The 22281-nt window shown below is 38.5% G+C and overlaps 1 long non-coding RNA gene across 8 annotated transcripts in view; it reads left to right on the forward strand.

Annotated features, from left to right (window-relative positions):
• Positions 1–22281, forward strand: part of LOC121056815 — a 77964-nt gene that overhangs the window by 38081 nt on the left and 17602 nt on the right. For 5 of the 8 annotated variants that reach the window (XR_005813512.1, XR_005813509.1, XR_005813513.1 and 2 more), the window contains exon 2: positions 2970–3072. This is a non-coding gene — a long non-coding RNA (uncharacterized LOC121056815). Of the gene's footprint in view, positions 1–2969; positions 3073–5002; positions 5074–16705; positions 21097–22281 lie in introns of those variants that run through there. The other 3 variants (XR_005813516.1, XR_005813510.1, XR_005813511.1) reach the window with 3 other exon arrangements.

The raw sequence follows: 22281 nt of genomic DNA on the forward strand, positions 1-22281 counted from the left end.
ACTGTGTGTATGCTATAAATAGGATGACTGGTTTTGTTACTGAAGTCTGACAATTTTTCATCATTCTAGTGAAGGTACCCATGAGCCCATAACTTGGGCTTTTGCTGGAAGAATAGGGGAAGAAAGAGCACTTGTGCAATTCAAAGCTTTGTACCTTAAAAACTAAAGACTACCCCAAACCTTGTATGCTAACCTGCTGATGAGAGAGAAGACACACAAACCCATAGACTATCAAAGCAAACTCCATTCCATTATTCATTTCACAGGCAGTTCACTGGTTAGCAGCTTGCTTTCAGAGCTCCTGGAACAGAATTTTTGCTTTTGGCTTGCTCAGAGCCTTGGAGAAACAGGCTCCAATTACTATCTGTCCTGGTTTCAGTTAGGACAGAGTTAATTTTCCTACTAGTAGCTGGTAGGGTGCTATGTTTTGGATTAGGATGAGAAGAGCGCTGATAACATGCTGATGTTTTAATTGTTGCAGAGCAGTGCTTACACCAAGCCAAGGACTTTTCAGCTTCTCACTCTACCCTGCCAGCGGGCAGGCTGGGGGTGCAGCAGGAGCTGGGAGGGGACAGACCCAGGACAGCTGACCCAAACTGGCTAAAGGGGTATTCCATACCATCTGATGTCATGCTGAACAATATATAGGGGTGGCTAGCTGGGGTGGGGGGCTGGCTGCTTGGGGATAGGCTGGGCATCGGTCAGCGGGTGGTGAGCAATTGCATTGTGCATCACTTGTTTCGTACGCATTATTATTAGTAGTACTATTATCATTATTATTGTTATTATTCTTTTCCCTGTCTTAATAAACTGTCTTTATCTAAACTCACAGGCTTCACTTTCCCGTTTCTCTCCCCCATCCCAGAGAGGGAGGGTGAGTGAACGGCTGTGTGGTGTTTAGCTGCCGGCCGGGTTAAACCACAACACTAACACAGAGACGACTCTCCCACTTGTACTTGCAGGTCATAGCTGCCACTTACTCAGCTCCTGCCTTTACATTTATGTAAGGTATTACTGCTAGGTCTGGGCAGAGTGTGTGTATTCATGTTTGCCCCGGATAGATTGTTATGTTCCTCTAGAAAAACAAGGTGTGTGCTCTTCTTACTTCAAAGTAGCTGAGCCATGAGTACAGATCATGGTTACCAATTCATCTTAAACCACCTTATTAAGTATTTCAATTGTTTGTATTTTTTTAAACTGCCAGATAATTTTTTTCATTATGTTGGGTGAATTTTCAAGAAGCAGCCACTCATCCAATTCAATATATACATATATATGTATGCATATATATGTATATATATTTAGAGATTTTGACTGGCTACTTTTATCTGAAATCCACATCTTTTCCCTCAACCCTGCAGTAACATTCACTACTTGATAAAGAGCAGCAAACATAAAAATGTAGTACTTTTTTACCTTATTACTCCTCTTCCAATTAATACGTGACACACCTGGAATTACTAATGTCATTCCTGAAACAACACTCGGTGCAGTGAGAGTGCTTGATAAAAATCTTGTGCCCTGCTTAGACCCTGTTTCTGGGAATACATGGGCCATGGCAAAGAGCATGCTGGCTTTAATTACACTTCAAAAAATGAACTCAAATTGCACTAATTGTGATGATGCTTTGCTGTCTGATCTGGTAAGACAGTGAACAGCAAAGCGCAGATGGATGAGTACTGCCAGGAAAGATGAGTTGCAGGTGCAAGTTGCAAAGGTTGGGGTTTCAGCTCGGGTGCTGGGGTGTGGGTCCCAACATGCATAGCCCCGTGCCAAGCGTGGATGGAGGATTGGCTCCAGCGAGTCCTTCCTTTGAGGCCCGCTGGCTGTTAGCCAGTGCTGGGGGCAGAGGCTTCACGTGGGAAGACGGGGTTTGAGCAGGGTTACAGTTCCCTAGTTTTGACTGAATAGTGAGAATGAAGGTGGGGTTGGTTGGTTGTTTTTTCCATTTTGGTTTCAGGTGACTGTACTCGAGGGAATTTTGACTTTTTTCTTTGGCATTTGGCAAGCTGCCTATTTTTCACATAGCATAATTAAAAACCTGAGCATTCAGTCTATATTAAAAAGGAGACTAGTCCATCCTCTGGGAATAGCCCTTTTTCTTTTTTGTTTATGCATAAATAAGCAAAGCACTGTGCACAATGGCTGAGCACGGTATATTTTGTTTCAAGAGACCCAGAGTGCCCACAGCTATACTTGACTTCAGCAGGAATTCTGTGTGTTCACTTCTTCTGAAAATTAGACCCTTTGTTCTTTTCCTAGAGCAATGACAATTTGTGTCTCAAAAGTAAACTCATGCTGCACCATAAGCTGTGGTTATAACAATATGCTTGTGGTTTTGTGAAGTTTGCAAGTTAAAAAAAAGAAAAGGATTTTGAAAACATAGTTTTGATTAACACCTCCTTCAAGATTTTAAAATCTTGAGTGTCTTTATTTATTTATTTATTTATTTATTTATTTATTTATTTCCCAGCCAGTATTCCTAAGGGGGACTCGTCTCGCTCTATTCTGTTTTAATAGAGCAGCAGTAAAAAATGGGTTGCCATTGTGTTTTAATAATGGTCAGAAAGCTCTTTAGGTGCTTCATGGAGCAGAGCTGCAGGAAATGGGAAATGGGTAGTTCTTATTTTATTTTTACAGGTACTTTTCCTTGCTCTTACTAGTAATTGTTTGAGAACAGAATAAAATTCAAGCGTGTTGCCAGATCTCGTAAGCATAAATGTAGGCACCCGAACTATTTCTTTGACTATTCAGATGTTCTGTGGTGGTTTTCTATAAAAAGAAGTTTTGTTCATTTCAGCGTCTAAAGTTTGGATGGTGGGGAATGTTTCCTTTACAGAGGTTATGATATGTGTTCGCAGTTACATTCCCACATTGGACATATGGAAACGGGTATGTTCACAAGGGCTTATTTCTTGGAAAGTAACATTTACCCTCTGAGTTTTGCTTACCTTTTAAATTTCCCCTAGGTATCCTTGTCAGGAAGTTTGCTGGATGGCAAAACTGCCTCTCCTACGCTATCATTTTGTGGTAAAGAAGGTTGTGTTTGGATCACATTCTAAATAGGCAAAGGTGAGAGGACCAAATCAATGTGTGTGTCAGACTATCTCTTGGCTTATCTCTAAGACCCATCCATGTTTCAGCTTCTTATCTTCTTTCAAAATGTCTTTATTATTGACTGGGTTTTCCTAATCTGCATGTGTCCAAAGTACAAATACAAATTAACTAATAATCGCATACTTAAATCACTTATGTTTGTTGTCTAAGGAGATAGTAAAAGAGATTATCTGGGGTTTTATTCCTTGAAGTGTTACAAACTGACAATTTCAAGATCAGAAGCACAGCACAGAGTGAACCTTGTGCTAAGGACAGAAGATGGAGTTGGGGAAGGACCAGATGCTGGCAGGTTTTACGGGGGTGGAAAGGGAGAACCAGTAGGAGGGAAGGGTGGCAGCACTGAAGAACCAGTTACGTTCACGTCATACTGTAGAGTTGCATTTGGAGACTGACCTGGTGCTGATGCAAGCTGTTATATGCATGCAGAAGGCATGCAGCGGTATGTATCTATGTAATAAGATGTGTAAATAGATGCCCCTCATCCAGCGATCTCCTCCCAGGCTTGCAGCCCAAGCTTGCAGGTGCTGATAGTTTGAGGGTCTCTGCAGTTTGCTCTGTTACTGTGTGATATGTACATCAGCCTGGAAACAAGGGCTTTCTGCAGCATTTCTACCAATGACTATGGAAAGAACCAACTAATGATTATTTATCAAAGACTGTGTTATTCTAGAGTGGCAAAAAGGATGACGACAGTCATGGTAGGTGGGATTGCTCCTTCACAAGCCTTGTGTCCTAAATGTCTTAAGCATTTGTCCACGGAGTTTTGTCATACATACTCTCTATTTTTGGTACTTACTATTACATTTCCTAAGGCAGACTAAAATTCTTCTAACTCACTTCTTTAACGTCAACACCACACACCTGGACCTTCTTCAGGTTGCTGAAATATGCAGTTCTAATAGTGCCCAAGTGTAACACTTGCTGTACATGCTGGCTGCATGTCACGTTTTGATGGATGCATTGCGATTACTCTTGAAACAGTAAAATTCAATAACTTTATGAAGCTGTTTACATTGGTTACAAATAGTAATTACTGTTATATAAAATACTTAGTAGTATTTAGTTGAACTTCCAGTGTTTTTAGTTGAACCTAATTCTCAGTGTAAGACTTGGTCACTACCAGTCATTTCTATGTTAATTTTAATGGGTTTTTAATAGTAATATGTAAAGTAAATGAACTGAACATTTCAGTAGAGATCTGGTAGAATGAATGGAAATTTCAGAATAATCTGAGTGGTATGTTAATTGCTTGGTAGTTACATTAAACTGAATAGCAAAGTGGATGGTATTCAAAAGAAGCTGAAAATACTCTTCTGACTCCAAGATGGCATGTTAATTTAAGTTTTAAAGGGTTTCTAATTTAAATAATTGTGTTAAATTTTACCGTCTGTCATCTTATAAAATCAAAGTAATGAACTTAATAGCAGAGAACATATTTGAAAACATCTTTGTTGGAGCTGACTGAAAATTTTAACATAACTGTTTTTGATCACAAATAGTAATTTCATCAAATAGAAATGTTATCAGAAAGCATGATGATTTTTTCAACAGAATAAAGTAAAATAATTCCTTTAGAATTTTTCACTTTTATGTTTTTTGAGATTCACAAAGAATTTCTTTGGATGACTTCTTAATTGTGGTTCTATGATAAATATCCAATTTTTTGTATTGATTTGATACTTTGAAATGGATTACTTTTGGAATAGAAATTTTATGACAAAGTTAAATCATATTAATCAGAATAGTTCTGTATTTTATTTAGTGGCGTGGTGAAATAACCAATGTATTTGACTAGAATTGAATTTCTGAGTTCTTGATCCCATCATCTTGGAATAGGTGTTGGGATATAAGGCTTAACACTTTTTTTTTTTTCCTTACTGTGAAGTGCTAGGCATGCTCCTTGACTGTTCTTCTCTGCTATAAAGCATCATGTGTAGAGAATTAAGAATGAATGAGGTAAGCACATAGTTAATGAAGTTCTGAAGTGCCTTGCTGAATTTCGCTTTGAGGGGAATTAGCTGGAATATGTCAAGCAGTAGCGATCATAAAGGTAGAGAGTGAAGTACTAAGCTATTTCTGAAAAATTACCATCTTTGAGATGTTTACTGTTGTAGCTAGCTAACTGCACTTAGCTCATTGGTAGCTATGTGAAATTTAGTGGTTTGCAATCAATGTCTAGCTTGCTGTAACATTTTCATCTGAAGCTAAACCACCACATATACTTTGAAAAATAAGCAAAATTCTCTGTAGGTTCAGGATTATTGCTTAATAGTGCCTTCCTATTTATTTTTGGTATGGAAAGTGGAAAGATTAAATTTCATTGGCTTTATTTACAGAAACAGAAATCCTTGCTTTTCATGCCTGTTACAGCAAATTGGTTTATTAGGCAAAAAAAAAAAAAAGAAGCAAAGAAGTTGGAGTAAATATTTGCCATTTTCTGCAGAGAAAAATGTTAACCATGGAAGTATTTATTCACACAAGAAACCTGATCTAAGTGTTACATTTATGTAGTCACGATAGAGATGGTAATCGTGATGGCTCACCACACCTTGTGCAGTCACTTCTGTTTGCCTAAATTACTGCATCAGAGCAACAGTGCTGCTGTGACATGGGCTACATGAGGGACATGAAGGAAAGGGGGATTCCCTTCTGTATGACACTTGGCTTAGCCGTTTCCTGGTGTTGTCTTTGGATTTTTGTCTGCGCACATTACCAGCCAAAACTGACCTTCATTGCAAAACCGACTTGGTACATAAGTAGAAATTAAACCACTGAGCCCATAAATTATTTCTGTTTGCTCACCTTCAGTCTGTGAAGGCAGATACGTAATATCGTTTTGGCACAAAAGAAAGTCCAGAGTGTAAGCGTTTGGCTGGGCCATGGCCACTCATGCTGCTTTAGCTGATGATTTTACCAATGTCCTCCTGGAACAGAAGGTTTGTCTAGACTTCAGTTAACAGTAACATCAGTGAGCGTCCCAAAGTGACAAGAATGAAGTCCCCCGAGTGGTTTGCAGATGCTTTGCCAGCATCTCCTTTGTTGTCATGTTTCTTCTTGTTTTCTTACTTTCCTTCCATTTTTGCCATTGTTTAAATGAGCTTGCAGCAGCTTTTAATTACTGCCTTGTAAAACTCAGTTCTGTCAGTTCATGTGATGTTTGTTGAACTTTTCAGATCATTTTGGGTCTGTGGAGCTTCTGCCTGGTGGGACTTGTGTGGAGGTTTGGGCTCATTAAGCCTTTGCATAGCAAAGCCAGTGTGGAAACAAATTTGTCAGACTTTATTCATCTGTTACCTTGTGTGTGTGTTTGATTGTTGGTTTTGGTTGGTTGGGCTCTGTTTTGTTCTTTACCTTCAGTTGGGCATCTCTGCATGATGATGCTTGTAAAGGGAAGTGATAGGACTCAAACAGCAAAAGAAAATCTGACACTGAAACCACAGAATGTTGTGACCACCATAAAAATCAATTGGTAATTCTTTGCAGGGGCTTGAAACTCATTTTCCATCCATTTACTCTATTTACTTACCCTCTTTCACTGTGCTTCATCACCACAGCATCAAACACAGTTGATCAGCAAGAGATTTTACGGATGAAAATGAAATGATGAATCTTAGAATATTTTCTCCTCTCATAACTGTAGTAATTAGAATCTAAAAAAACATTAAAGCATAGTTCTGACATTGAAAGCTGTGTTTGAATTGAGCTTCCAGTCTCAAAGTGATTCTTTTTGCGCAGCTCTTTGTGTTCCTTCTTACAGTAGATCAGTGCAGATTTCCATGTTCAAGCATACTCAGCCTTGCAAAATTTAGCTTTGGACTTAAGTTGAGAACTTCCTAACAGTTTCTAGCTTCAAGTTGGTCATGGGATGATTCAAAACCTAAGTGAAAGATTTTGCATACCATTGCTCTTAATGGATCCAGACTGGGAAGACATGCAATGTAATTTCTCTGTTATTAATCAATAGCAAAACCAAATTGCCCTTGATAGTAAGGATGTTTCAGGATCATTAAAATGATCTTCCTGGTTGTTTTACTGGCAGTGTCCGTGTTACAGCATGGTTTGATTTTGCTGCTGGCCAGGAAAATTCAAATCTACTAACTCAGTGCCTCAAGGCATCAAAATAGTGCTTGTTGGGCTGGGAATGAGCTGGACTTGGTGCTGCTGCAGCGAGGGAGAATTGGCCTCATTGGGAGTGACTGTTGATGCACCCCCTAGGTAAGCAATCAATAATATTGATCTGCCTGGGTGAATTGTGTGCTGCTTGTGAGGCAGTGGCACATGCTGCAGACTAATAGGAGAACGAGCCGGCTCACCAAGCTGCTGCTGGCTTGAATTACAGGAGTTAGAAGTGACGGATGTTGGGAAGGCTAAAGGATTAGCTACTACCCAGGTTAGTGCAGTCTAATCAGGGACTAAAGATGATGTATACACTTGGCTCTGCTGCCCAGTGCCTACCTGGGTGGTACACGTGGACATGGAGCCTTGGAGGGGACTGGCATCTTCTACACTTGTGCACCTCAGGTGAGGCAGTGTGAGCTAGGTCCCTGTAAGGCAGCTGCGGTATCGCACAAATAAAACAGAAAATGGAAGCTGACAAATTGTTTCTCTCTAAACCGAATATTCTAATAGCTTTTAGTTGCTTTCATTACTTTCCATGGGTACAAGGAGAGCTCTAGTATAAATGTTAATATTATGAATGAAACGTGAGTCCCTTTTATCTGAGTAGGGTCTTCAGATTCACTTAGTTTCTTTCTGGTAGAATGATTGATGGAATGTCTCATTCAGAACCGGACTGACAACAGAAATTATAGTTAAGGAATACTCTAATTTTTAAAGCGTTTAGCTTAGATGTTAGTAAGAGTTGAACACTTTTTAAATGTTTTGAAAATAATCTCTGCTAACACAATCTCACTGACAGACATTAAGAAAGCTTCACATATTGGCAAACTTTTCCTTCTTTATTTCCCCATCCTGCTTCAGAATCTGTTTTTCTTTCAGTACAAATGTGCTATTTATGGAGAAGCTTTTGCTGGGTAATCGAAACAATTCTGTGATAAGGAACTTGTAGCCACCTCTAATTCCAGTGTAAGGAAGAGGATGAAATCTCTACACTTGAATATACTTTAGATAATTCTTCAGAAGTACAAACAAATATTTTACTCACCTGTGCACAGAACTTATATGTGACAGTATCTAACTTCTTTCACACCCCAGATAGCACAGGGTGCTGACAAGGGCTGCAGATATTTGCGAAACAGATGTGACCACTTTCTCCAAAAGCCTGTTGATGTGCTGGCACTAACTGTAGCTAAAAGTGACTTGTGCCATAACTACCTCCTAGATTCTGTCCTCTGGAGCAGGAATAGTCTGGGATCGAAGTATAGAAGTAACACCAATTCTTTGAAAAGAAGACAAATATTATATAAATTTTTATCAAAGCGGCTAATAATTAAAGATGCAATTCCTGAAGTTCTCTGCTATGAAATCTTTAAGAGGCTCTACAGAGCATATGTGGCTCTACAGGAGAGAGAGGATTTCAGTAGTCAGTGGTAAAAGCCCTGATCAGGGGTTACATGGCTGAAACTTGTCACCGCAAGGATGGAGATGATCTTTCTACTGAATCCTACTGTAGTAGAACATGGTTTTACTCCGTGGGTGGAGCAGCTTTCTGTGGAATTTGTTGTAGAGTCTCTGTATAATCAGCTCCTGTGTCTACTCCCCAGAGGAAGAGGTCTTTCTGATAATTATTTGCTTTCTGTATAGAATGTATTTCTTTTCTTCATAGGCAGAAATTTTATTCCAAAAGCACCTAGCTCCCCAAATCAAAATCTCGCATGATTCATTCATTCATTGAACTAGGAAATACAAAATATACTTGCACGTTTTTCTACTGAAAATAAGAAGTGTGGTAATAGGGTAGTTATGTTTCAAACACTTTTGCATATGCATTAAGACATGTATAAATTTACTTCCAGTTTAAATACTGATGTGCATATTTATATTTGTATGTGAATGTCCCTGAATGCTTGTCTTTTGAACAGATTTTTCCTCTATGGTATTGCAAAGCTTTGAAAAAATCAATTCTTTTGAGTTAAAGCAATACTGCTAGAAAGAATGATCATCACTGGCTTTAATGTGCTCAGGAACCAAGAGTTGTATTCTTGATCAGTCATAGCAGAAAGTCTTTTGTAGGGGGATAGGTATTTTATTTCAAGGTAACTATTTTAAATGAAAATCATACTAAGGAACAGCTAGCCAAGACAGTATATGAACCTCGTAAGATAGGTCATGGGTTTTCCTGTCAAAAAATGTCATATAACAGACATCTCTTTTGACAATTTAAGTGAGTATATGGCATCACAGTCTGATTCTTTTTACAACCGTGATTAGTTTGCTTTAACTTGGATTTTGTGATCACATTTTATAGCCATTACATAGACTGTGTTCTCTACATGTATTTATATGTTTAAAGCCTTAACAAAAACTTCTAAAATAAAAATAAGGCTCTAATAAATATAGCATTATTACAAGTTCTACAGGATTTGATTTTTATGTTAGGTTATGTATTTCTAGAGCTACATGTTAGAATTAAAAATATATATTTGATATTAAAATATATAAAATACATAAAAATTCAATATTATTTCTTAAAGGTATGAAGCAGAAAACAATTATACAGTTGTTAGGTAAGTGGAGAACCTGTAACAGTAGGAACAGTTTTTTCATCTCTTATGGAGAGCTGCATTGGCAGGATGGGCACTAACAGAATCTCTGCTGATATTGGACTGATGAAAAGCAGAAGTATAAAAATGAGACTTAGTGCTGTGTTCAATTTGAAAAGATGTCTGCACCCTTCTCTTTATTCTACATTTTCCTTACAACATTCAGGCTTTCATTTAAAAATAACTTTCTCCTCCTTTCCTGCCAGGAAGTTATCAGCTATCCTTGTGTAAATCTGTGCTGACACATGTTAATTCAACCTTGCTGAGAACTGTCTACTTTTAAATTGCAGTGGCAGCAAATCCATAAACTCTAGAATTTACTGAGGGTCACATCAGTATTAAGATGCATCAGCACAGCAGTCTCAAACCCTGGTCCTGCAAATGGCCATGCTTACAGGCAACCAGCTGAAGCCCTGGAGAAGTTACGAAGTTCTTCCAAGGACAGAGCTGGAGCATTAGTCTTCATAGAACACGAGCATATTTATTCAGTGGGAATAAAGATCTGGTTGGACCTTAGTTCAGCTGTGTCTGGTCATACTTGAACAACATTAAAATGCTTAGGGTCAATCTTGGAGGTGTGCAATATGATATTTAATACCTTGTGCAAGTCTCTGGTCCTGTGTATAATGGCACTGGTCACATAAAAGGTCACAAATGAGCCCATGTTAGGAGTAGAAATATTCACTAGAGGTGCATATATGATCATATAAATGAGCGCAGATGATCACAGAGATGAATAAATCTCACAAGCTGGCCTCTTGGCTGCCCATTGGTGCAAAGAGAACAGATTTTAATAGTTGGCAAATGAGACTTTTAACCTAATCACAACAAAGCTGGTTTATTTGTTACATCTCCTGAGTTTGGCAAGGTTATACACGGAGAATTAAAAGGAGCTTATTTGAGATAAGCAGTGAACAAATGGGTAGTGAACAAAGAGGTGAGGCAAGGAGACAGCACTGGTAAGCCTCACGCAGTCACTAGCTACCAAATTTGCTGGGTATTTTTGGAGGGGTAACGAAAAAGGAGACTGATTTTTGTCTGTGGCTGCTGCCCAGAGCCAGTCCAGAAAAGTGCTTAAGCTCTGTTTAAAATCATTCCTATTTAGAAAAGCCATCAAGTTTAAATGCTTAGCTTTTAAGCATTGCTTAAGCCCATTGGCTTCAATAGGACTTAAGCTGAGGGTCCTTAAGGAACTGGGATAATTCTCACTGAATCAGGGCCACAGAGAACAACAAAAAAATATATTTTCTCAGGTACTGGATGTACTTTAGTTCTCCTCCAGAAAATATGCATTGCATGCAAAAGAAGTTGCTTAATTTTTGAAGTAAGTAGAATCATAGAATCATTAAGGTTGGAAAAGACCTTCAAGATCATCTGGTCCAAGTATTTTTAAGCAGTGCAAGTGCTTGCAGGGTTGAGAGCATAACCTCCAGGATGGTTTAAGTACGCTCTCTAAACAAAAATCAAGACTGACAGTATACCTGAATGAGGAAAAAAAAAGGAGGGGAGGGGGGCAAGAAAACCTGTATTTTAAAGCTGTGAAATCTTGGTGTCTATATGGCTAAGTGCTTCATAATTCAGTAATAATGTAGTCATGCATTTAAAAAAATCTAGGATTAGAAAAGCATGTAATTCCTTTTTCACATTTTGCTTCTTTTCCTATGCACACACCAGACCTTCCTTTCCCCAGCTAGTTGCTATACAGTGAAAGGTTTAGAAAACACCTGAGTGCAGGAAGATATACAGAAGGCAGAAACGTGCATATGCCTCTGTTTGCAGGTAGAGTTATGCAATATGCTTTTTCAAATACAAACTGTTTGTTTGTATGTTTTTAATTGTACTGCAGCTATAATCTTCCTTATATTATACTTATTTATATAACAGCAGTCCTTTATCTAGCCTTATCGAGAATAGGGTTCTTTTTCCTTCTTCATCCATTGGCCTCTGATGAGCTTTTTTTGTGTCCTTTAAGAGTCTGGAACAGAGTTTTACCAATGGTGCTGAGAAAAAGGCTAACCCTTTATAGCAAGTAATACATTAATTTGTCCTTTCTGGAAAAATGTCTTCGCCTGAGGCCCTGATTCACCATGCTCTGAGGAAGAAAGAGTATTTTTTTCCGCAGTAGTAATGGTCCAGCCAGGGGAATGTCACTTAGCACCAAGGGATGTCAACATCGCAGAGCATTTGCTAATTTCATCAAGATTAATATAATCCTTGGCACTTGGTCCTAAATCATTGGCGACAGCTCATGGCAAAATGGGAAATATCACAGGGACCAATGACACTTTCTACAGCTTTCCCTTCAGCAATAACACTTCTGACGTATTTATCTTAATTACCAGCAGCAGGAGAAAAAGAAAGAAATAGAGACAGAGAGAAATTTGATTGAATTTGAGAAAGATCATAATTTAGAGTGTGTTCTCTGTACAATTCCAAATGTAGATTTTTGACAGAGAGAAAGGAACACAATTCACTCAAATGAAGGGCAAAAAATGTCATGAAGCTTACTGGAATATATTTCATAATTTTTCCTTTTGTTAAGCATTAGCTCTAAATTCGAAATAATAAATACATCAGTATGTAACTTGTTCAGAAAGGCTTCCATTCCTTTATAGTAAAATCTTCCTAGCAATGGAAAAATAACAACAACAAAAAAGTAGTGTCCTTGCAGGCAGCTGAAAACTGAATATTTCAAGTTGTTTAAGTTTGAAATGCCTTTAAAATAAAAAATAAATGGGTGGAATGAAATATAAAACATATTCCTAGATGATTCAATTATCCCATTCTGTTCTGTGTTTTCGGAGTATCCTTACTCCTACAGCAGTAAGTGTAGGGGTGCTTCAGAGCAGTGTCATGAGGAGCTCAGCAAGCCCTGTCTGTTCATCCCCATTTCCAATGATATATGGCTGTGAAAGTGTAAGGTCAATCAGTCTCAAGTACTTAAAAAAAGTACTTTTTAAAATTAATAGGATGCCTGCTTTTCAATCCACCAGGCTATCTCTAATAGTTTATAAACGTCTATAATTTTGAATTGTTGAAATTGAAGAAAAATAGGAATTCTGCTGCTCCCAAGTCTTAACTTTGTTCTTCAAAATTTCTGAGTGAATCTTGCCCATCAGTGCTCTACAATGTGAGAATTTTTTTATTTTTTTTGGTCCTGTTAAAGAAATAGAACAGCACAGAAACAGTTGGAAAGAGCAACAAAGGTACTGGAAAGAAAGACTGGTAAAGGGATGAATGAACAACTTTAAAAGAAGGATGTTCTCTGCCAAATTACTGGAAAAGGTGGTTTAGGCCTTTATAGAGGCAAGAGTGGGCAAAATCCAATAGCTCAAGATGTATAAGATAAAACGGTTCTGAAAAGCAGCTACAGAAGGACTCTACAGTAATAATGGCCTTATACAACCCCCTTTCATGTACAAGGTTTTGAATTGCTTAGTCTGACATGCCTGTGCAAAATGAGGTACGCCTCCTTTATAGAGGCGCCGATGGGGATTGCTGAATGCAGCTGGACGCACAAACCCCACATGTACCTGTATGTTACCTGTATTGCAGTGGTAGCTTGCATATATCACGTGGTAATTATACACCTAAGGTATCAAAAAACCTGCACTCTATAGGAAAACTGAGTTAGCCAAGGACTAACTTAGTGTGTAGCATTGCTGCTCACACCAATATTTCTGTTCCCTGACTAACTGGATTGTTTCTGGGAGGTGAGCAATATTAAAGTCATCTTTTTTCCCTGCTGTCAACTGTATCAGTTGGATTTTCTCCTCATTGACAAGTATCTAATAAGCTCAGATCTGCTCACTTTCATCTTTTGGAGATACTGTACATACATTGAAGGCCATTTGGTCTTGTAGACAGATTTCTCCTTCTGTCACATGCTTGGGAAGCATAATATCCTGACCAGCTTTACCTTGGGAGGCAGATACTCATTATTACGATTCACTTGCCAAATGAACAGATCTTCTTGCAGAAACTGATTGAGAATTTATGCATTTTAAAGCAATAATCTTTATGAAAAGCAAACTTTCCCTGGGGAAAAAAAAAAGTGCATATGAGAATAAAATGTTTAACAATGCAGGTTAACAATCACTGGTAAGTGAACTGTGAATATTTAAAAATAATAATAAAAAATCCCAAAGCCAGCAGAAGTGTTTGGGTGTGATGCTCTGTACAGACAGCTGGCTGGGATATCTGTGCAGATGAGTCTATATGAGCATTATCAAATGTGTGAGCAATGGAGAAACGTCATGCTTAGCCTATTCTGAATTCTACTTGAATTGAGCAGACTATTTTAGGTATTAGAGTCAAGGCATTAGCAGTTTGTAACACCTTAACTGGTGGGTTCACTTGGTGGGTGGGAATAGACAAATGTTTTCAGCAAGCAGCTCGGTCTCGCTCAGTGAAATAAAATTGAATTTGGCTATCTTGCTAAAAATGTACTTGTGGATAATCCAGCTAGCCTGTATCATGACTCATTCTCAGTCCCTCGTTAGTGGGATGTCACACTATGGATGTGACGAAAGCCATAGTGCTACTGCAGTCGCAGAGGAGAGGTCTCCGCTTTTGCTGTGAAGAGAAGGTTGGATTCCACCAGCATTGATTCAGGCTTTGGGTTTCAACTATTGCCAGAATTTAGGTCCCTTCCAACCGAAGTTGTTGTTTGAACTGATCCACTTAAGTTAAACAGCTCCAATCCAGCAAAATATATGGTCTGATTATGGGAAAATGCTGAGCAGACTGGCATCGTTAAGTCTGAATGAGCTCCTGTGTCTTGAGAAAATTCAACAGATCGCAGTGTGTGGAGAGTCAAGGTACTGCCCTGCTGCTTTGCTCAGATGCAATTTCTAGAATCATTCGGAAATCCCAAACCTGCCCCTCTGTAGAGCATGTCTCCATGCTGCAGGTGCAACCACACCAATGCATCCCTGGTGTCTTGGACATGTGCTGGGTGTTGGGAGAGCAGTGCTGTGTGCTGTGCCTATAGAGCAGTGCAAAGAGGGGGTGCCTATGGCCTCCTTGTTTGCAATTCATTATAATTAAACATTCAGAAAATAATCTGGCTTTGCTTTGGTGTATACCTTTTGTTAGGAATACTGGACCCACGTGAAAGGAAAGGAGAGATGTTTGTGTGTGTTCCTGAAATTTCCAGTTTCTCCACTTTAGCATTTCTTTGGCATTTCATTTGAGATTCTTATTACTTCCTTTGTTGTACTTGAGATTTATGTTCTCTTGCCACTTACCCAAGTGACTTTATTTTCATATCTGTCAGTTTGAGATGTTACACACACAAAAAATCTGCCATCTAGCAGTTAGTCTTTTGAAAAATTAAAGCTTTTTCAAGACATACAACAGGACTGATTTTTTCTTAGTGGCTTGATCTCAATCTTAGGCTAGAATAAACTCACATAAACTAATAGCAACAATTAAAATCTATTTCTTCACTAGAATGTGCTTCCATTAATCACCTCAGTTTTCTTTCTATCCTGTTTCTCAATTTGGGCTTTTTAAAAAAACTTCTTGTGTGAGATCTGATTTTAGTTAAACACCTATTTAGTACTTTATCAGCAAAATTAGCTTCCAGTAGAATGGTGATAAGGTCTTTAAGGCAAGTTGTGCAAACTTCTAAAAGAAGACAATTACACTGCTTTTTGTGTTTTCAGTGAACTCTACAGTAAAATATTTGCTCTTATTTTTGAACAACTTGTATTTTAGTTTCCTGTTTGATTGACTGAGTGGCACAATTTGGATTTGATTGCATCAGGACGCCTTTTTTCCCCACCTCTACTCCAGAAGTAGATACAGGACTAGGTGAGTGAAAAATAATCCCTGTGGCCTAAAAAATAATTAGTGAGAGCCTTTAAAGTGAGAAGGTTCACTGATTAAATTAAAATTCTTTGCAAAATCACTGTGATTTTAGAGACAGGCAACAAAAACTAATTTTACAGTCTAGGGAAGGATAGGTTGAAGGTGTGATCATCAAAACAAACGAAAACAAAACAAGCAAAAACCAAAACAAGTGGCAGAAAATCATATTGCAATATGAGTTACCGTGAGACCTGATGTGAAACTTAAGTGCTCCCACACTCACTAAGACCCTCATTTAGGAAAACACTGAAATGAGTGTAGAGCTATGCAAAGTAATTCTTGATAGTTGAGGATGGTATGTCTAGATTTGTAAGGGGTCGACCAGCTAACCCTGGTCCCACCTGAAATATTTGGGATGGACACTTTGAGGATTTCTTCTGTAAAGCACGTAAGCCTCTGACCTGGAATGGCTATAGCAGGGTAGCTGCTTTATGCTGCAATAATTGCTATGGAAGTAGTTCAGCTCTGGTGAATCTGAGATACGGGGCATCATGCACCCCATACGTCACAGGCGAATATTGACCAGGGATGTTAGTAAGTACCTGTCGCCTGCACACTCCACACTACGGCCTTGTCCCTCTCTGTGAGGGGGCTGTGCGATACAGGGCATGGGTAACTATGTGTACTGATAGAGCATTGCTCTTGTTTACATCTGGTGGCTCTGCCTTGGGTAAATCAATCTGTACTGCTTAATTATTCTGTAGATTTCCAGAAAAAGCACCATCGGATTTGAAGGAGAGGGAGAGATTAGCCTGACTTCAGTGAACAGGGGTTGTGTGCTGGTGGAGGAGGCACAAAGGCAAGGCTTCGGGCTGCTTCTGGAGATGCTCCACGGGGCCTGTGTTAAAGGCTCAGGTGGAAATTAAAGGTGCTGTGGGCCCTGTGCTGGTCCTTTGCACAAGGGTGAATTTTTCCTCGGGCATGGAAAGGGGCTACAGTTGCTGCCACAAACAGATTTCTCATTCAGCTTCTGGTCTCTTCATGCCTCACAGGTACTCCACAGGGAACCGCCTCTGCTGTCGGCTCTGAGAAGTGGAAGGTTTTGTGCATATATTCAGTTCATTCTGAAATCTCAGATGTCATCTCCTCAGCCCATTTCCATAATTACTTATGTGGAACCACATCTTGCAGCCATGATGAAAATGGAAAAGAAAGAAAGAAAAGAGTAGGAGTTAAAAACAAAAGAAAGAAAAAAAAAGGTGTCTAAAAACCCCACTAGTCTCTGTCTGCCCAAACCATGGAGCTGATGTCTTGCCTAGGGGAATCTGTGCAAAGATCTTAGTTCTGTGTCTTTTTAGCCTCATTCCAGAAGTCCCGATTTCAACTTGTGTAAGATAAAAGAGCATGTGTTTTTCAGTATGTTTTAATTAGCTGTGGTTTTCAGAATCTATAATTTATATAACTTTGAGAATCTACTGACACCGAGTCAATTTTTGGATTTTTGCTTTTTTGGGTTTATTATTTATAAAGCTCCTGGTTTTTAATATTTAAATAATCATTCTCGACTTTGAAATCATTCCACATCTTGCCCCCTCCTAGTTCATTTCTCTCTCCCGTGTGGGCTGGACTCCCAGATCCCTTGTGATTTGTGGCAAATTTCCCACAGAACTCTGTGACTAACCCCAGCCTTACCAGTGTGGTTACTGCCTTGGTGACTGCTGGAAGCTGTACAGCAGATTTGCAAAGGGAACTGACTGGACAACACGTGCTGCAGCACGCCCTCCTTTCTGTCCTCTCAGGATGCTGTGGGGTTTTGGTTTCATTCTAGAGGTAGTGATTAACTATAGTTCAGTCCTATCACTTTGGGAAGCAAATAACCCAGTCCAATTTTTTTTGGTTAATTGATGGGCTGAGTAGTCCATAGCAAGTGTTTTAATTTTGGTCTGTCTCTGAAGTTATTAACATTACAGAAATTAATTATCATATGTGCATAAAATTGCCTTAACCAAATTGCATTTCTTCCTGGGAAGATTACCGAGCAGATATCATTCTATTGCCGCAATTGTACTGTAAAGGCAAATGTTTGTATTGTGTTATCTCAACTAAACTTAGGAGTCTATAGTCTTGTTTTATTAAGTGTCTCACACAGATTTATAGTTTCCTTTAGCTCTGGCTTCTAGCTTCGTATCAAGCTCTTCTCTGCAGGGAGTGAAGAAAATATTTCTAAGCCTATAATGTTCATCTTTTCCTGACATGCTTTATTGTGATATATTAATTATATTTAAATAACATTCATTAAAACTGTACTTGTCACTTCAAGATTTTAAAATCGGTGTCAGGGAAAATTAAAGCCTTTGTTTCAAATTCTCTTTCTGATTATCTTCTCTCTAATTGACTTTCGCTCCTTTCCAGTCAAGTTTTAATTTCCTTGTGTGGCTATATAAAACTGTCCAGTTCTATTTTTCTTTCTTCCGTCTTGCTTTGCATTTCTGGCCTACTGTTGTGTAACTGATCCATTTTCATTGCCTACTAAGTATAAGTACTGTGCACAATGAAGACCCTAGGATGTGCCTGTGAAAAAGTTGTGGTCAAAGCGTTCTTTGCAGACCAATTTTTATTTCATATTAATTTTACTTAATGTATTTAATCCTAGATTTGTTTACTAGTTTCAACTATAAAACCCAGAAGATTTCTGATCCCCACTGAAGAAGAGCACATGTATGAAACTGTGTAACTTCGCAGTCAACTGTGAAGAGGTGTAACACAATAATACCAAGCCATAATTGAGATGCATTGGATGTTTATCATGACTATACTGACAAGAATTTGATCACCCAGTGCCATTTAATAGACTGTCTCCCGGAAGTTTGTCCTGCTTTCTAGGTTGTGTTAATGGTCTGACAGAAGTTCAAAACTTACTGCACATCTTGTTGGCAAAAAACAAAGGAAACAAAATGCCCCAAACCAGAACTGTAACATGCAAATAGATACTTCATCAATGTATTCTTTAAAAGAGGAGTTATCAGTATGCTTTGTATTTTTAAAGGAGGAAAAATAGAACCACTAACAGGACACCTGGGTGTTGTGTCTCAGCTAAACAATATGCCTTCAAAAACATGCTTCTACTTTCACAGTGTTTCTTATTCACGGCTGCCAGATCAGAGTAGACGTACCTGTTGATGCTGACCTGCGTGATAACATCCCTGTGAAGTTCATTGGCTAACGACGTGCCAGCAGACCAAGGTGCACTTTGAATATAAAGTCGGCAGGGAATTAACTGGGGCTTTGATCCCTTTGCCATCTGGTGGTACTGAACTTAGCATTCCCTGAGGGGTGGGGAAGGAGTATTGCTCCTTTTGCAGTATTTTGCCTACTGGAGAAAGATAAAGTTGATTGAATGGAATGCTTAAAAATCATTGCCACGTCTGAAAGTATTATAAGGAGGAAGATATTTGTAAAGATGGAAAGAAGTTGCCATAATGTAGTCAAAGCACAAGTAAACTGAGAGAAAAGGCTGTCAGAGAATGAAGTCAGTCTTCATCATTGATAAATATTGGCTTCATCAAGTGCAGTGCAGGATGCAACATCTCCAAGGCAGAATTTTTTTAATACTTTCTTTGACATCACAAGGAGCTGTTGTATTCCACACTACATCAAATATATGTTTTCCAGCAGACTTTATTAACTTATTAAATCAGCAAGAAGAAATAGCCACTTTGTTCTATTTAATTTAAAACAATAAAACTAAATAATAAAAGTGTGGCTTCATAATGTAGTCTCATGTTAGATAAGAAGGTCCTTTATTCAATATTAGAATTTCTTTCAGTATTAATGGAGTTTTCTTTACATCCATATGTTTAAGTACGTGACAAAACATAGGGGCCTATATGTTTGATAGCATGTGCCGTATAATTAAATGTGAAAAGTCTTTGTTGATGCAACTAATAAGGTTCTGAATTTAAATGCACACAAGTCTATAAAGTGAAACTTATACAAAATTAAAGAAAAAAGGAAACACGATTATTTAGGTTGCATATATCGTATGTGAAGGTATGATAACTTTGATAAGAACATCAAGCCTTTATTTTCATAGATTCATAGAGCTTAAAGCCCTGCCTACCCTGTTGTGTACTACAGCCATAGACTTTTTCCAGACAACTTCTGTATTAGATTCATGATGTCCATGTTGGGGAAATGTAAATTTATGAATTTATAAATGAGAATTTGTAAATTTAATGAAGGTCTGAGTAGTCTATTGAGCATGTCACCCTAAGATAATGTTGAAAACAGAATTTAAAGAATGGGGTGACATGAGGAGTGATAAGAATATCCAGAACTAGTAATTTTAAATCCTTGGCTTCACAATCTAACCTGTCCCCTAACTAACTGAGGTTTCTCTGTCAGCCGGTCACTTCACTGGTGTACCTGAGAGAATTTCTTGCACTTTCCTTCCAAGTCACCGACACTAGCTGGACTTGGACAGAAAAAAATTGTTTGAAGAAGTGATATGGGTCTGATCTGGCAGTTGCTTTGATATTATGCTATATATATCTGGAAGAATTACGTCAATTTTTAAATCCTGTTCTTGATTTATTTCATATGCAATGATACTGATAGCCTAGAAATCCCTCCAAAAGTACTTGGAGCTTAGCTGAAACACAGGGATGAATGGCATGAGGGAGGGTTATGCGAGTCAAAGCCTGAGTTTGGACCATCAAAAAAGCCTGTGATTAAAAACAAAAAAGGGACTTGACTATCTGTTTGATTTTTGACACCATATCCTAGAAGTTAATGAATTCCCAGTCCTTCCTATTGAAATATCAACTCCTATAGCTTGAGAAAGCGTCTAGAATTATATACAAGTGGCTTGGCTCTTCTGAAAAGAGAAGACCTACCTCATAATTCTCATTTCTTGAATTCATGTTAAAGCCAACAGGAGCTCTGGATACCTGGTGCCATGTCAAGGAAGTGCTCAGTTTGCCCACTGCAACTCTGAGCTCAGACTCTTGGGTTGTAAATATGGAGGAACTTGTCAAATATCTTGTTTCGGAGCGTGAATGTGTTTGTTACTCTCAAGTCTGTGACAGATTTGGAATAGCAATTTTTTGAACTGACAAAAGCTTTCAAGAGCACCAACAGTAACAGTGTGTCAGTTTTAACAGTGAATTTGGTGTCTTCTGTCAATTTGTGAAACCCCTGTTATGTTATTTTAAATGTTTCTACGTTATTTTAGGTGTTTATTTTTGCATTTGATATAAATGTCTTGAAAATATTTGGAGGCTACAGTTCCAGCTTTTTGATTTGTGCTCATGCTTTACTTAATCCACCTGTTTTTCTGCCTGTGCATGTAGAAGTCTGGAGCAGACACAAATAAATATGAAAACATAGGTGCATTGTAGCTTTATTTGTTCTTTTCAATAAATATAGTTTTGATCAACTTTAATACTGTGTTTGATGCAATAGTTTCTCATAACAGCTTCAGGAGCTGAGACTCCTGGTCGATGCTCCCTGTATGCTATAAAACCTGCATATGAGCCTTCTGCAAAGTTTATAGAAATGGGGTTTGCAAATGAGATACTATTGCTCTGGAATAGTTAGGTGTTGCTATTCTTGCATTATTTTCATTTACACAAAAGCATGCACAGCTAGGAGTTAGGTCTGCTATCAAAAACTAGGGAAGGGATTTTCTACCAGTACATGGCTAATCAAAATATAAAATACAGAATACTGAAAAGGTCACCATGGCAAACAGCTGTATTGTATTTCACTGAATATATTAAGCATTTCATTTCTAATGTCTCATTCCAAAGACAAAGATTTTAATGAAACTGGAAAATGGCATGAAGCTATTTTTATCTGGGTGTGTGTTGCAAAGCAAATAGGCAGTTTCGGAGTCAGGTTGCCATTATTTATCAAGATCTTCGAGGCCACATGAATCTAACTGAAGCCAACCACGTCTTACATAAAATAGGCGGGTATTTGATTAATTTATTGCTTTTTTATTATTACTCAAAATAATTAACACTCGCTGCTTACAGTAGTTCCCTCTTTCCTCTTATTTGTAGTCTACTTTTCAAAATGAAAGATGATTTCGGGAACCACAGCCCCTCTACCCAAAAAGGAGGATCACTGTTCTTCACGGAGTTATCCGAAGTGCAGAGGGGTGATTACAAGTCTGTAATGGAACAGCTAGATGGAAAACTCCATTCCTTTCCCAGCTTCAGAACTCTATTTTTTGCCAGGTTTGCAGATGCTTTTTGAATTTTACAAGTACATTAGGAAATAAAACGAACACGGTGATTGAAATTAAATGCCTTAAAGGATGTGCTTTTTATTTGTGCTGAGATCTCACTTAATGTAAAAGATGTCTCTCAAAATTCCTTATTAGTAGCTTGTCATGCAAAACCATGTACCATAGCCTGTCTCAGAGAAACAGGATAGTGAGCTGTCACCCTCCTGTTATGCTTTCCTGAGAGCCCCGCAGCCTGTCCCCCTTGGGCCCAGACACCTCTCTGTTCAAAGAGTTTTAAATGTGCCACGTACCGTGGGACAGGAGTATCTGCAGCAGCAGTATGTGCCTGGTAGGTCACCATGTGGAGTGGGAATGGAGCTCCTTGCTCATCTGGCC

Source organism: Cygnus olor, chromosome 18, assembly GCF_009769625.2.
Source record: "Cygnus olor isolate bCygOlo1 chromosome 18, bCygOlo1.pri.v2, whole genome shotgun sequence".
Taxonomy (NCBI): Eukaryota; Metazoa; Chordata; class Aves; order Anseriformes; family Anatidae; genus Cygnus; species Cygnus olor.